Genomic DNA, 14,189 nt, shown 5'->3' on the forward strand with positions numbered 1-14,189 from the left:
TTGGGTATTCTTTATTCTTACTATACTATTACTAAAAAATAAATTAGCAATACAAAATTTTTCCAAGACCCATATAGATAACTCCAAACACCACAAAAAATTGTCATTTCTATGTCATTTTCCTGCCACATGAAGAAAGTTAGGAAAGAATTAGTTTAAATCCAATGGCCAACCATTTTGAAGAAATTCTCATTAACAATATTATCTGTTCCTCATCTCTCCTCCACTCTCCCAAATACTCCTGTGTTATGTCTACTACTCCATTTCCCAAACCTGTTTAATCCCTGGCATTTATACAAAGTCCCACTCCCACCCTGCCGTGTCTTGCTTGAGAACATAATCAAACTATTAGAAATGAGTACACATTTCTTACTAACTAAAGCCAAAGGGAATGCACCTCTTTTATTAAGAAGACTAAAACCATCTGTTAGGTACTAAATCATGTCCCCCCTACTAAATTTGTTTATTGAAGCTTAAACCCCCAAAGTGACTATATTTGGAGATTGGGCCTTTAGGGAGGTAATTAAGGTTCAACTAGATTATAAGGGTGGGGTCCTAATGGACAGGAGTGGTGCCCTTGTAAAAACAGGAGGAGACATCAGAGGTCTCTCCCTAAAAACACATGCACAGAAGAAAGGTCATACAACAGAGGGAGCTGGTGGCAGTCTGCAAACCAGGAAAAAAGTTCTCACCAGAAAAGTTTGCCAGCACCTTCATCTTGGATTTCTAGCCAGCCAAACTGTGAGAAAAGTTTCTCTGTTTAAACCACCCAGTCCGTAGTACTCTCTCATGGCAGCCTGAGCTGACTAATAACACCATTGTAGAGAAGTTCCACACTCGGTTACTTACTACATATTTTGCTGTGTCTGATTACATACTATCTTCTCTACTTGACTCTTAGGAAAAAAAAACAAAAACAAAAACAAAAACCTCTTATCTACAAAATAAATCCTTCCATCTGTAGCCCCCATCAAAACTCCTCTGTTTCTCTGTCCCTTCTCTCTGATACCAGGTTACTTGGAGACAATGAATTTATTAGTGAGAAGGTAAGAAAAAGTGAAGAGAAATAGTCTTGAGGAAATTTTTGCTCAGACAATAATGAAATCTGAAGAGTTCTCCTTGCTCTTCACTGAGTTATCTCTGTGATCATGAAAACAGTTCTTCCCACCAGGTTCTTTGTCACTCTCCCTTTGAGCCTATTGGATTAACTACTCAATTCCTGGACTTTGGTCTCCCCTTTGTAGGTTCTACTCTATCACCTTCTGTTAACTAATTTCCATCTAGAGATAAGTAATATAATTATGAACTGGTAAATTTTCTATTTACTATAGTATATTAAGTTGCCACTTAATTATGATACAGATGTTTATATTTAATATGATTAGTTTATGCCTGGAGATCTTTACCTATACTCACTGTTTCCATTTCCTCATTTTCCACTCATTCCTCAACCTATTCCATAGAGATTGTTCATGTGGCAATCTGCATGTTACCAAATGTAGTGGTTATTTTCTGTCCTTTTCTTATTGAACTTTTCAGCAGCAATAGCACAGTTCACCACCACACCTCCTTCTTCAAACAGTCTCCTCATTTGGTGTCCATTACACTAGACTCTCTGAGCTCATCTTCTCAGTCTCCTTTCCTGCTCCTCCTCCTCTATAAAATCTCTGAATGTTGGAGTTCTTCCAGATCTGTCCAGGATCTTCTCTTCTGTATCTACATGCTCTCCCTACACATTCTTAACTACTACCCTCCCTTTAAATACCATCGGTATACTGACATCTCATAAACGCCTTCTATCTGGGCACCTGGGTGGCTTAGTCGGTTAAGCGACTGCCTTCCGCTCAGGTCATGATCCTGGAGTCCTGCATCGGGCTCCCTGCTCGGCAGGGAGTCTGCTTCTCCCTCTGACCTTCCTCCTTCTCATGCTCTCTCTCTACCATTCTCTCTCTCTCATGTGCTCTCTCTCTCTCTCTCTCTCATTCTCTCTCTCAAATAAATAAATAAAATCTTTTTTAAAAATAAATAAATAAAGGCCTTCTATCCAGGTCTCCAGACCCACATACCCGAGTGCTTACTTGATACCCCACTTGGATATCCAACAAATATATCAAACTGTCAGTCCAAGCAGAAATCTTGATTTTTCCCACAGATTTTATTTCTTTGTAAGTTATCCATAGGTTGGTAAAAGGTACATTCTCCCATTAAATTGCTCAAGCCAAAAACTAGAGTCATTCTTAACCCTTCTCTTTACCTCCTTACATCCATCAAGCCCTATCGGTGGTCATTCCACATTATGTCTAAAATCCACCCTCTTCTCTCAATCCCCATTGCCACCACCCTAATCCAAAGGCAATTTTATCTCATCAAGATTGTTAAAAGTGGCTCCTAATTCGTCTCCTTGCCTTTACTCTTGCCTTCTTCCAACAGTTTAAGACTTAGAATGACCCTTGGTCTCCAACTTTCCTTGGTCAAGAAGCAGATTGAACAAAAGCTACTCAGGGGTGCCTGGGTGGCTCAGTCTTGAGCGTCTGCCTTCGGCTCGGGTCATGAGCCCAGGGTCCTGGGGTCGAGTCCCACCTCGAGTCCCACGTTGGGCTCCCTGCTCGGCGGGAGGCCTGCTTCTCCCTCTCCCACTCCCCCTGCTCGTGTTCCTGCTCTCGCTATCTCTCTCTCTGTCAAATAAATAAATAAAATCTTTAAAAAAAAAAAAAAAAGCTACTCAGTCTCCAAGGAGGATATAGTCTACAATTTTCACTTTAGGTGAGACTGAGAGGAATAATGGGTAGGAAGAATCGTCAAAAGGCAAGACCCGGGAACCACAGAGAACAATGGACTGTGCAGCACCTCCCAGAAAGCAGAACTGACCCAATCAGGGAGCATTCTTTATCCTTAGGTTTGGTGACCCTCATAACACAGAGAGATTTCAGAATTTTAATGGACCAGAGACTACTGTGTGTTCCCATTCTTCCTTTGAATGGGAATGTTTATTTTGTTATAATGGTTATTTTGTGCCTATTTTACCACTATATATTGACTGTGTGGGATATATAGTTTGTCTTGTATTTCTCAAGTCTATTTTTTAAAAGTTTTATTTATTTATTTATTTATTTATTTATTTATTTAATTATATTTTTTTTTTAGTAATCTCTACACCCAACACGGGGCTCAAACTCAAGACCCCAAGATCAAAATTCACATGTTCTTCCAACTGAGCGAGTCAGGTGCCCCCTTCAAGTCTCTCTGAATCAAGAGAAGCTATATCCAGATTTAATTTAGAAATTACTACACAGTATTCCCTGATGTAGAAACTGTTATGTATCACCCAGAAATCAATCTAAAGTTTGAGGTTAATTCTGTATCTAAATACAAATTAGGAGGTGACCACTTCTGCTTGAGAGAAGGGGAATGAGTCAAATTTTTAGTGATCAGAAGAATAGCCTAGGAAATAAAGTCCTCATTAGCTTAGGGTGCAGAGTGACTTTGATAAGCAGAGCTCCCTCACTGACCTGTTTTGGAAATGTTCTATGAGTGAAGAATAAACTTTTGTTAGTGAAGTTAATGAAGTTTTTGGTGTTGCTTTTTACAATAGCAAAACCTAACCTATCTTGACTGATACAGCTAAAGTACATTGTCCAGTCTGTCTTCCTTGCAATTAGCTATCAATATATGAAGGAGTTATTGTATAAGGAGTGTGACAGAAATGATAAGAGCCTCTTGCAGTCATGTCCTCTAAAACTTCCCATGTATGATCCTCTATTCTCTCTACCCATAAGCCAAATAAATGCAGAGGTCTCCAAGGTGTTATAAAAGGGTAGAATCACACACAGAAAGGTCTCAGAATATGAAATATATTGAAATCTTCCGCCAAGGAATGCCTGTGTTGGACCCCACAAAATTCTACCGTGTTAAGCCATGAAGGTCTGGGATGTTATGGACTGGATGTTTATGTTCCCTCAAATGTTGAAGCCCTAAATACCAATGTAATGGCATTTGAGATGGGGCCTTTGGGAGGTAGTAGGGTTAGATGAGGTCATAAGGGTGGTACTTTCATGATGGCATTAATACCCTCATAAAAATAGACAATCTGAGTGCTCTCTCTCTGTCATGTGATGACATAGAGAGAAGGCTACAAGCTAAGAAAAGTGTTCTCACCAGAAAGTGAACGATGTAGGCACCTCAATCTTGGATTTCCAGCTTTCAGAACTGTGAGAAAATAAATTTCTGTTGTTTAAGCCACGCAATCTCTGGTATTTTGTTATGGTAGCCCAGCTAAAACAGGGAGATTTATCTGTTTTAACAATATTTCCCTAATCAATACATGTAATGTATATTATTTTTCAAATAGCCTTCTGGTTGGACTTCCTAATTCTAATGTCTTCTCTTTCCAAGTCACCATATACAAACTACACCAGATTAATCTCTTACCGGTAACTTCTACCTATTATGATTGTGCCAGTCATAAATGCTCCTCTCTGGAGTGCCTGGGTGGCTCAGTCGGTTGAGCATCCGACTCTTGATTTCGGCTCAGGTCATGATCTCAGGGTCCTGGGATCAAGCCCCACATCAGGCTCCCCACTCAGCAGGGAGTCTGTTTGGGGATTCTCTCTCTCTCTCTCTCTCCCCCTCTTTTCTTCTGCCCCTCCCCCCACTTGTAGGTAAGCGCTCTCTCTCTTTCAAATAAGAAAATAAATATTTTAAAAAATAAATCACCTCTTCAACTACCATATAAAATTCAATCTTGTCTTTTCTTCCTTTCTTGATCTGTCCTCAACACACATTCTCAGTCTTATCTCTCACTATCAGCTCACATACCTTATGCTATAAACCTTATTATCTATGATCCCTATTTATCACTATCCAAATATACCTTTTGTGTTCCCATCTCCCACAACATGTACCAAGAGCAGGTATAAACCATAAAACAATCACCAGAGTAAATAAAGAACTGCATTTGAGTTCCCTTCCCTCTGCACTCCCCTCCTACCCATCCCCTTATCCCCAGCTACTTTTCCACGAACAGTATAAATCACCAGAAGATAATGAAACCTGTAGCAGGGAGGAAGGATTATATTTCCTCCTCCATGAGGCCTGGCATTTTTGCACAGAGGTTAAGCATGTGCACTCTAGAGTTACCCTGCCTGGTTTCAAATCGCATTCCAGCAATTTGTGTCTATGTAACCATAGGTAATTTACTTAAATGCAATACTCATTTCTTTATCTGTTAAAATAGGAATAAAAATAGCCCAAAGGCAATGAAAAGAGCAAGTTCCAGTAAAGGCAAGTTTGAGCCACTCCCACTAGGTTTGCAGTTTTGTAAAGCCGGATCATTTTGCAAATGGCTTTAGGACTCAAAATTACTGAAGCTTTTCATGAGCTACCCTGACAGGCATAGCTGGAAGTAGAGAGTCTCTTACCAGAGAAGAGGTATGGTATAGTAGAAAGAAAATAAGACCTTGGAGCTATGTAGATTTTGATTCAAAAGCTAGTAGTGTAACTTTAAAATCACTTATTCAACCAGCCTCTCTGAACTTTATTTCTCCTATATAAAAATAAGTAAAATAAAGCAGCCCAATAAGAGTAATGGGAGGATAAAAAGTGAGGTAACCCAAGCAAATAGCCTTGCATATTCAAACATGAGTTCCTGCTTTCCCCTCACTATCCATTAAAAGAAGCAAAAGCAAAATTAATCCCCCTAATTCCTGAAGCTTTATTTTTTATCCCTAGCAGTCTGATTATTCAATGTTTCTCCATGTGCTTCGCTTTCTAAGCATTTCTTTCCTAACACAGTATTTCATTAGGTTTGTGCTCTTAAGAAGCAATATAAATTAGCTAAAATGTCTTTCTGTTTTCTTTCCAGTGAACTAATTCTCACTGCATTCTAATAAATAAATAGCACTGTATTTCTTGCAATTGTTTATGATCGGTAATCAAGCCTACATGTCTACATGCCAGCAAATACCATACTCATTTCTTCTCCTGCCAACATTTTCTGGAATTCAAAAATTATACTTATTTGATAAGTTCAAAACTAAAGTTAAAATTATTTTTGTACCAATATTGGCCAGGAATATGATCTTTTTATTTATTGACCCCAAAATTAATAATAGTCATCTAGTTCTGCTCCTCCATGGAGTAATTTACTCTCATTATCCACTAGGTCTTTTGTTTTATTTGCCTGGAGTAAGGAAACTAAAAGAAGAGGACATTTAATGTTCATAGTCATTTTCCTTCAATATGAAAAACAAGTCTATAAATTTATTCATGACTGTTAGGCACTGTGGGATTCTAGTAAAAAAGGGGGTATATCACCATATTATAATGATAAACTACAAATGCCTATATACATTATTTTTCAAGAGTAATTCAAATTAATAGCTTCCATCTAGAAATGTCATATAAGGTGTCTACATAGTAAACAACTGTCAGTAATTAGAGTTTTTCAACCACTATTTCATTGCTGTTTTATATGTGATCCCTTCAGGCTTATATAAAAAAACATTTTAATGCATTTTATTTTCATTTTAATAACCTATAAGCACTTGAGCTTTTGCTTCTAAACATTCATTCAAAATTCAACTACCAACTACAAATTAAGTTATATAGGCACTGAGAAAATGTCTATAAATCAAAAGCTTTGGCAATCACATTATGTTCTATATACTCAATCAATGAATATTTGTGGGCCTATTAGGTAGAGACACATACAGGCCTTGAGGATACAATGATGAGCAAAACAAACATAGATGCTGTTCTTATGGATACACAGAAAACCTGTGTTGCACTCAAGATGTGTGAAATGGGGAAGCGGATTTAGACAGAGTTTTGGTAGCCATCATAAATATTAAATCTATGGCCATGTATTACAAGAGGTTCAAGGGGGTAAAGAATCTAGGCTGAATATCACATTCTGGATTTTTTTTTTTAACCTTCCTTTCTTCTCTCTCTCTCTCTCTCTCTCTTAAATATAGCAGTTTTAGGTTCACAGCAAAATTAAGGGGAAGATTCAGAGATTTCCCCAATACACCCTGTCCCTACATATGCATGAACTCCTCCACTATCAACATCCCTGACCAGAGTGTTACACTTGTTACAACTGATAAATCTATATTGACTCATCCCAATCATCCAAAGTCCATAGTTTACATTATAGTTCACTCCTGGTGTTGTTCTTTCTGTGGGATTGGACAAATGTATAATGACATATATCCATCTTTATAGTATCATACAGAGTATTTTCAGTGCCTTAAAAATCCTGTGTTCCACTTATTCATCACTTCCTCACCACTGCCAACACCCCTAACCCCTGGCAACCACTGAACTTTTTACTGCTTCCATAGTTTTGATTTTTCTAGAAGGTCACATAGTCAGAATCATACAGTATATGTAGCCTTTCCATATTGACTTCTTTCACTTAGTAATATGTATTTAAGTTTCCTCCTGTCTTTCCATGGCTTGAGATAGTTCCTTCCTTTTTAGTGCTGAATATTATTCAACTGCCTAGATGTAACAGTGTATCTATCCACTCACCTACTAAAGGACAACTTGGTTGCTTCCAAGTTTTAGCAATTACAAATAAAGTTGCTATAAAGATTCAGTTTTTGTGTGGGCACATGTTTTCAACTCCTTTGGGTAAATACAAAGAAGCATGTTTAGTTTTGTAAGAAACCCACCAAACTGTTTTCCAAAGAGGCTGAACCTTTTTTTTTTTGGTGGGGGGGAGGGGCTTCTATCCTGTTCCATTCATCTATTTGTATATTCTTTTGCCAGTACCAACACTGCCTTCATTACTGTAGCTTTATAGTTAAGTCTTGAAATTGGGTACTGTCAGTCTTCCAACTTTGTTCTTCTCCTTCAGTATCACGTTGATTATTCCGAATCTTTTGCCTCTCCATATAAAATTCAGAATCATTTTGTTGATATCAACAAAATAACCAACCAAGATTTTGATTGGGATTGCACCAAATCTATAGATCAATTTGGGAACAACTGACATTTTGAAAATGTTGAGTTTTCCTATCCATGAACATGGAATATCTCTCCATTTATTTAGTTTTTTTGTTTCTTTCATCAGAGTTTATAGTTTTTCATATATATATATGTTTTCCATATATATATATAGATAGATAGATATCAGCATCCAAAATAAGAGAAATACTTAGATATAAACCTAAACATATATGCTGATATAAGTGGTATTGTGTTTTTAATTTCAAATTCCATTTGTTTATTGCTGGCATACAGGAAAATGACTTTTTTTCAGTTTATTTTATTTTTTTAGCCCCAACATGGGACTCAAACTTACAACCCTGAAATCCAGAGTTGCATGCTCTTCCAACTGAGCCAACCAGGCGGCCCAAATGATTGACTTCTGTATATTAACCTTGTATCCTGCAACCTTGCTATAGTAACTTATTAGCTCCAGACTTTTTTGGTGAATTCTTCCATATTTTCTACATAGGTGATCATACCATTGTTATACCTTTTCTTCCCTTTTATTGTCTTACTGCTTTAGCTAGGACTTCCAAAGAGAGTGCAGAGAATTGGTATATCTTTCCTAAATGTTTGGTGAAATCTACCATTGAACATCTGGGCATGGTGCTTTCTGTTTTTGATGGTTTTTCATTGTTGACTCAATTTCTTTTATAGATATAGGCCTATTAAGATTGTCTATTTCTTCCCTGTGAGTTTTGACAAATTGTGTTCCTCAACTGAGGAACTGAAGGGTGTTGAAGTCTCCTACTACAATGATGGATTCATCTGTTTCTCCTTGCAGTTCTATCACATTTTGCCTCATATAGTTTGACACTCTATTGTTAAGTACATACACATTAAGGATTATTATGTCTTCTTGTAGAATTGACCCCTTTATCATTATGTAACACCCCTCTTTATCCCTAACCTTCTTTGCTTTGATATCTACTCTGTCTGAAATTATTACAGCTACTTCTGCTTTCTTTAGATTAGTATTAGCATGGTGTACTTTCTCCATCCATTTACTTTTAATCTATTTGTCTTTCTATTTAAGTGGTTTTCCTATAAACAACATATTGCTGGGTCTTGTTTTTTGATCCACTCTAACAATCTCTGTCTTTTAATTGGTATATTTAGATCACTGTCATCCAAGGTGATTATTGATATAGTTGGAATAAATATTACATATCTGTCATTGTTTCCTGTTTGTTGCCCTTGTTCTTTGTTCCTATATTTGTCTTCTACTCACTTCTTTTCTGCCTTTTGTGGTTTTAACTGAGCATTCCGCATGAATCCATTTTCTCTTTCTTTTTTTTTTTAAAGATTTTATTTATTTATTTGAGAGAGAGCACATGAGAGGGGTTACAGTCAGAGGGAGAAGCAGACTCCCCCCCAAGCAGGGAGCCCAATGCGGGACTTGATCCAGGGACTCCAGGATCATGACCTGAGCCGAAGGCAGTCACTCAACCAACTGAGCCACCCAGGCACGCTTTTCTCTCCTTTCTTAACATATTTGTTTGTTTCTCTGGCTTCTTTCAGGATTTTTTAAATTTAAAGTTGATTTTCTTTTTTTTTTTATTTTTATTTTTTTAAGATTTTATTTATTTGAGAGAGAGAGAATGAGAGATACAGAGCACGAGAAGGAAGAGGGTCAGAGGGAGAAGCAGACTCCCCACTGAGCAGGGAGCCCGATGCGGGACTCGATCCCAGGACTCCAGGATCATGACCTGAGCCAAAGGCAGTCGCTTAACCAACTGAGCCACCCAGGTGCCCTAAAGTTGATTTTCTATAGTTTGGAAATACTATGCCTATGCGTAGCTTTTTGTTTTGTTTGTTTTGTCTTGTTTTTAATTTATCTGCCAGGGTTTGTTTAGCTTCCTGGGTCAGATCTGTGGTCTGCTTTCTGATATTAATTTTAGCAAATTCTCAGTCGTTATTGTTTCAAATATTCCTTCCATCCCTTTCTTTCTTCTCCTTCTTGTATTTCCATTACATGTATGTTACACCTTTTATAGTCGTCCCACAGTCCTTGGGTATTCTGTTTTTATTTTTTTCCAGTCTCTGTTCACTTTGTTTTTCAGTTTTCAAGGATTCTATTGATATATTCCCTTGCTCAGAGATTTTTTTTCTCAGCCATATCCAGTCTATATAGAGCCCATCAAAGGCATTCTTCATTTCTGTTACAATGTTTTGACCTCTTGCATTTCTTTTTGGTTCTTTTAGGTAGACAGAACTAAAATCAAATTATATATATTCCAAACCCCATGCTCTTTTTCCTACATGAGTCTGAATTTTTAATAAAAAAAAAAAAACACTTTAGTTTCTAGTCACTAATTTAAAAGAATTTAAATTTAAAAGAAACACTTGATCAAAGAATAGCAGTTTTCATATTTGTGTAAAAATCTAAAACCATTTTGGAGGTTTAATTTTGCTCAAAATGGAGGTTTAATTTTGTTCAACTCCATGGGATGTCATTTGTACCACAGTCAAAATGAAAAAGCCCTCGCAGGAGTTGTTCAATGTGGTGACCCTGTCTCATATCCTTTCCCCTCTCTAATTGCTTACTTCCTACCTTCCAGCTGCCTTAGGTCCTAAAAAGCAAGAAAAAAGGTAAGTACTAGGAAAAAGTTTAATGATAGTATGAGATTTTCTTTAGTCACTTCTTATCTAGTTTATTATTCTACTATAAAATGTTAGGAGAAAAATGAACAAAACTTTTATTTGAGTCCACTCAGTGGTGTGCTGGAACCAGTTCACATCAATTCCTAAGAGCTGAATGTTCTCATCTTTTCCCAACCTGTGATCGATCACACCAACACGGTGCCCTGAACCCTTCCATGGTGGGTGCATTAGTTTTCTATTGCTGTTACAAAAAACTACCATGAATTCAGTGATTTAAAACAACCTAAGTTTAATATTTTAGTTATGTAGGTTAGAAGTCTGTCACAGGTCTATGGGGTGCCTGGGTGGCTCAGTCAGTTAAGTGTCCGAATCTTGGTTTTGACTCAGGTCATGATCTCATGGCTCCTGGGATTAAGCCCTGCTTTGGGCTCTGCACTCAGCAGGGAGTCTGCTTGGGGATTCCCTCTTTCTCTCCCTCCCCCCACTTGCTTACTCTCTCTCTCTCTCTCAAATAAATAAATCTTAAAAAAAAAAAAAAAAACAATTATGTTACAGGCCTCATTGGGCTGAATTTCTTTCTGGAAACTCTAGGAAGAAAATCCATTCCCATAGATTTTCCAGATTCTAGAGGAATCTCCCACATTCCTTGGCTCATGGCCCCTTTCTCCATCTTTAAAGCCAGCAACATTTATTTGATCATTATTTTGCAGTCACACCTCCTTATAACTTTCTTCTTCAGCCTCTCCACTTTGAAGGACTCTTCTGATTACACAGAGCCCAGTATAATCCAAGATAATGTCCCTATTTTAAGGTCAGTTGATTAGCAACATTAATTTCATCTGCAACCTTACTTCTCCTTTGCCGTGTAACTTAACACATTTTCAGGTTCCAGGCATTAGGAAGTGAACTACTTTAGGGGGGCATTAATCTGCCAATAATAGAAATTGGCAAATGCTACAAATCAAGATTCTTCTTCCCAGAAAGCTGGTTGTTAAACATTCACCAGCACACCATTGCTACAAGTAATCATGAGGGAACATCAGACAAAACCCTTATAAGAATTATAGGATTAAAGCAATTTATAGAATTCTAACAAAGTTGCTTTGTACCTTAAGATGTTTAAATACACTAGATAGCTGGGAAGGATAAATTACTCTCTGAACAGTTTAAAACAAATTAAGTTTGCAAAATATCTTCCTTAGGATGAATTAATATGGAGTCTAAAAATCTTGTGTAGCATTAGCTGGTGAGGAACAAACAGGAAAATGTTATTATAAAGTACATAAGCTGTTGCCTTTTAAGATTAAAAAAACAACAACAGCAGCGAAGAGACTTAAAAGATTTTTTTAGATGCTATTTGTCCTTCATATAACATCAAAGAATTCTTTCAGTATCAGGCATGGATTAACTCATTAACATTTTCAACCTAGAAGAAATGACCTGAATATCAAGATTTTAATTCACTGAGTCATAAGGCAAACCAGAGAAGGTGGAACATTATTATGTCATGCTATGTGGGTAGGCAATGCTTTAGCAAACCTAATTGAGAAACATAAATCACACCACTTCTTAAGTCTTACAACTCTAGTATAAAAGGTGGTCCACTTTGTCCACATGCTGAAATCAATGATATTTATAATAGAGGATCTTTTGATCAGATTGTTGGTAGTTGGATAAGCTTTTATAAATAGTAATTTTCTTTAATTTTTATATAATATGGCTTTTAGAAGTTTCTCATTAAAGTTTCTCATGGAAGGAGAGGGAGAAATAAACTCCGGGGATTATAATTACAATAGCTTGTAACTTAAGTAATGCTTATCCTGCCAGGAAGTAGACTAAACTTCTTACATATATTATCTTATCTAATTCTAAAGACAACCCTATAAGACAAGTCTAGAGGGTTCAGAGAATGAACTCTTAGGTCAAATTCCTTGGATTCAAATCCTGGCTCCACCACTTCCTAATCATGTTTGACCTCGGGCGTATTTTTATGTCTCAGTTTCCTTATTTGTCAAAAAAAGGGTGGGAAGAAGAGTCTGCCATACAATGTTCTAATTAGTAATAAATGAACACATGTATGGAGCTTAGTGTGGTGCCTAGCTGAATAATGTTATCTATTATTATTAGTTCCATCCTGTTAGAAGATGCCCTCTTATAACTTCTCGGTTTCATTACGGTCTACATAACCAAGTGGAGATTTCCTCCAAAAATGAATTCCACCAACCACCCCAGAGGAAAGGGACAAACTGGTACAATGGGAAATGTTAAAGGGTAGTAAATGTACATATAATATATATAATATATATTTTTCATTATTGCATTTCAATATTCATTAACATACATGGTCTGTTTTGCTTAATAATAACTGTTATTTGTTAAAATAATGACATTCTTGAATGCCATATTTGGGCATTTTTGAAAAAGTGGTTACAAAATAGTATCTAACATATCCTCTACACCACAAAAAAAAACAAGCCTTAGATACATACTTTCTGTGAATCTATTTTAACTGTGCTGAGCATGCATTGCTTTTACAACTGGAAACAAAAAGGAAACAAAAGAAAATGGATAGTTTTGCAAGGACTATGGTGCTGGGGACTCAAGGACTTTTTTTTTTTTATAAAAAAGAGATCTGGTTTTGTGCCTATACTTTTCTTTTTTTCATTCAGATTCATCTTCATTGTAGTTTGTGAAAGAAAATAACCTTACTCCAGAACAGTAGATACTATTTTAGTACAAACATAATGTTTTAGTTGAAAATTTAAAAAAAACTTACTAAAAATTATCAACTGGGAAAAAAAATTATCAACTGGGGGCCCAGTGATGAGGGAGCACAGCTTAAGAGTTCTATTGTAAAAGGTGTTTCACCATCTCCAGTTCTGATTGACTGCCTCCATTAAGAGTCACCTGTACCGCCTTAAGACTAGATACTCTGTTCTAGATGCTTAATGAACTGGCCCTTTATTTAAGTATCCATTTAACAAGTATTTACTGAACACCAACTATGTGCTAGGTACCATTGCAGGTGTTATGGATACAACAAAAGGACAAAAAATACTTGTCCTCATGGAGGTTAACTTTTAGTGAGGGGAGATACTTCAAACAAAATAAGTAAGCTAATTACATATTAGAACAGTAATAAATATGGGAAAAGAAAAAGTGATTATGGTGAAGCAGGGTGAAAAATCTGGGACAGGGAAGGCCTCATTGAAAAAGGTAACACTGGAGAAAGACTAGAAAAAGGGAGAGAGCAAGCCATGCCAGTATTTGGGGAAGATAATTCTAAACCAGAGATCAAATCCCGGAGGCAGGAAATATGCATTGAGGTGTTAAATCGAGGAAATCCACTTGGTGGAGGTGTGTTAGCAAAGTAGAAAATAATAGAAAGTAGAGTCAGAAAGTTGAAATATCTAGCTTTTGAATAAAATGGAAAGATATTAGTGGGCTTTGAGCAAAAGAATGTCGTATTCTGACATACGTTAAAGATCACTTAGGTTGCTGTGTTGAGAACCATAGACAGGGAAATTAGTTGAGAGGTTAAATAATTGACGTTAGCTGACAATGGCTTAGGACCATGGTGACAGGGGAGAGAA

Source organism: Eumetopias jubatus, unplaced genomic scaffold (assembly GCF_037043125.1).
Source record: "Eumetopias jubatus isolate StellerSeaLion01/CBP00866 unplaced genomic scaffold, mEumJub1_p1.0 scaffold_14, whole genome shotgun sequence".
Lineage (NCBI taxonomy): Eukaryota > Metazoa > Chordata > Mammalia > Carnivora > Otariidae > Eumetopias > Eumetopias jubatus.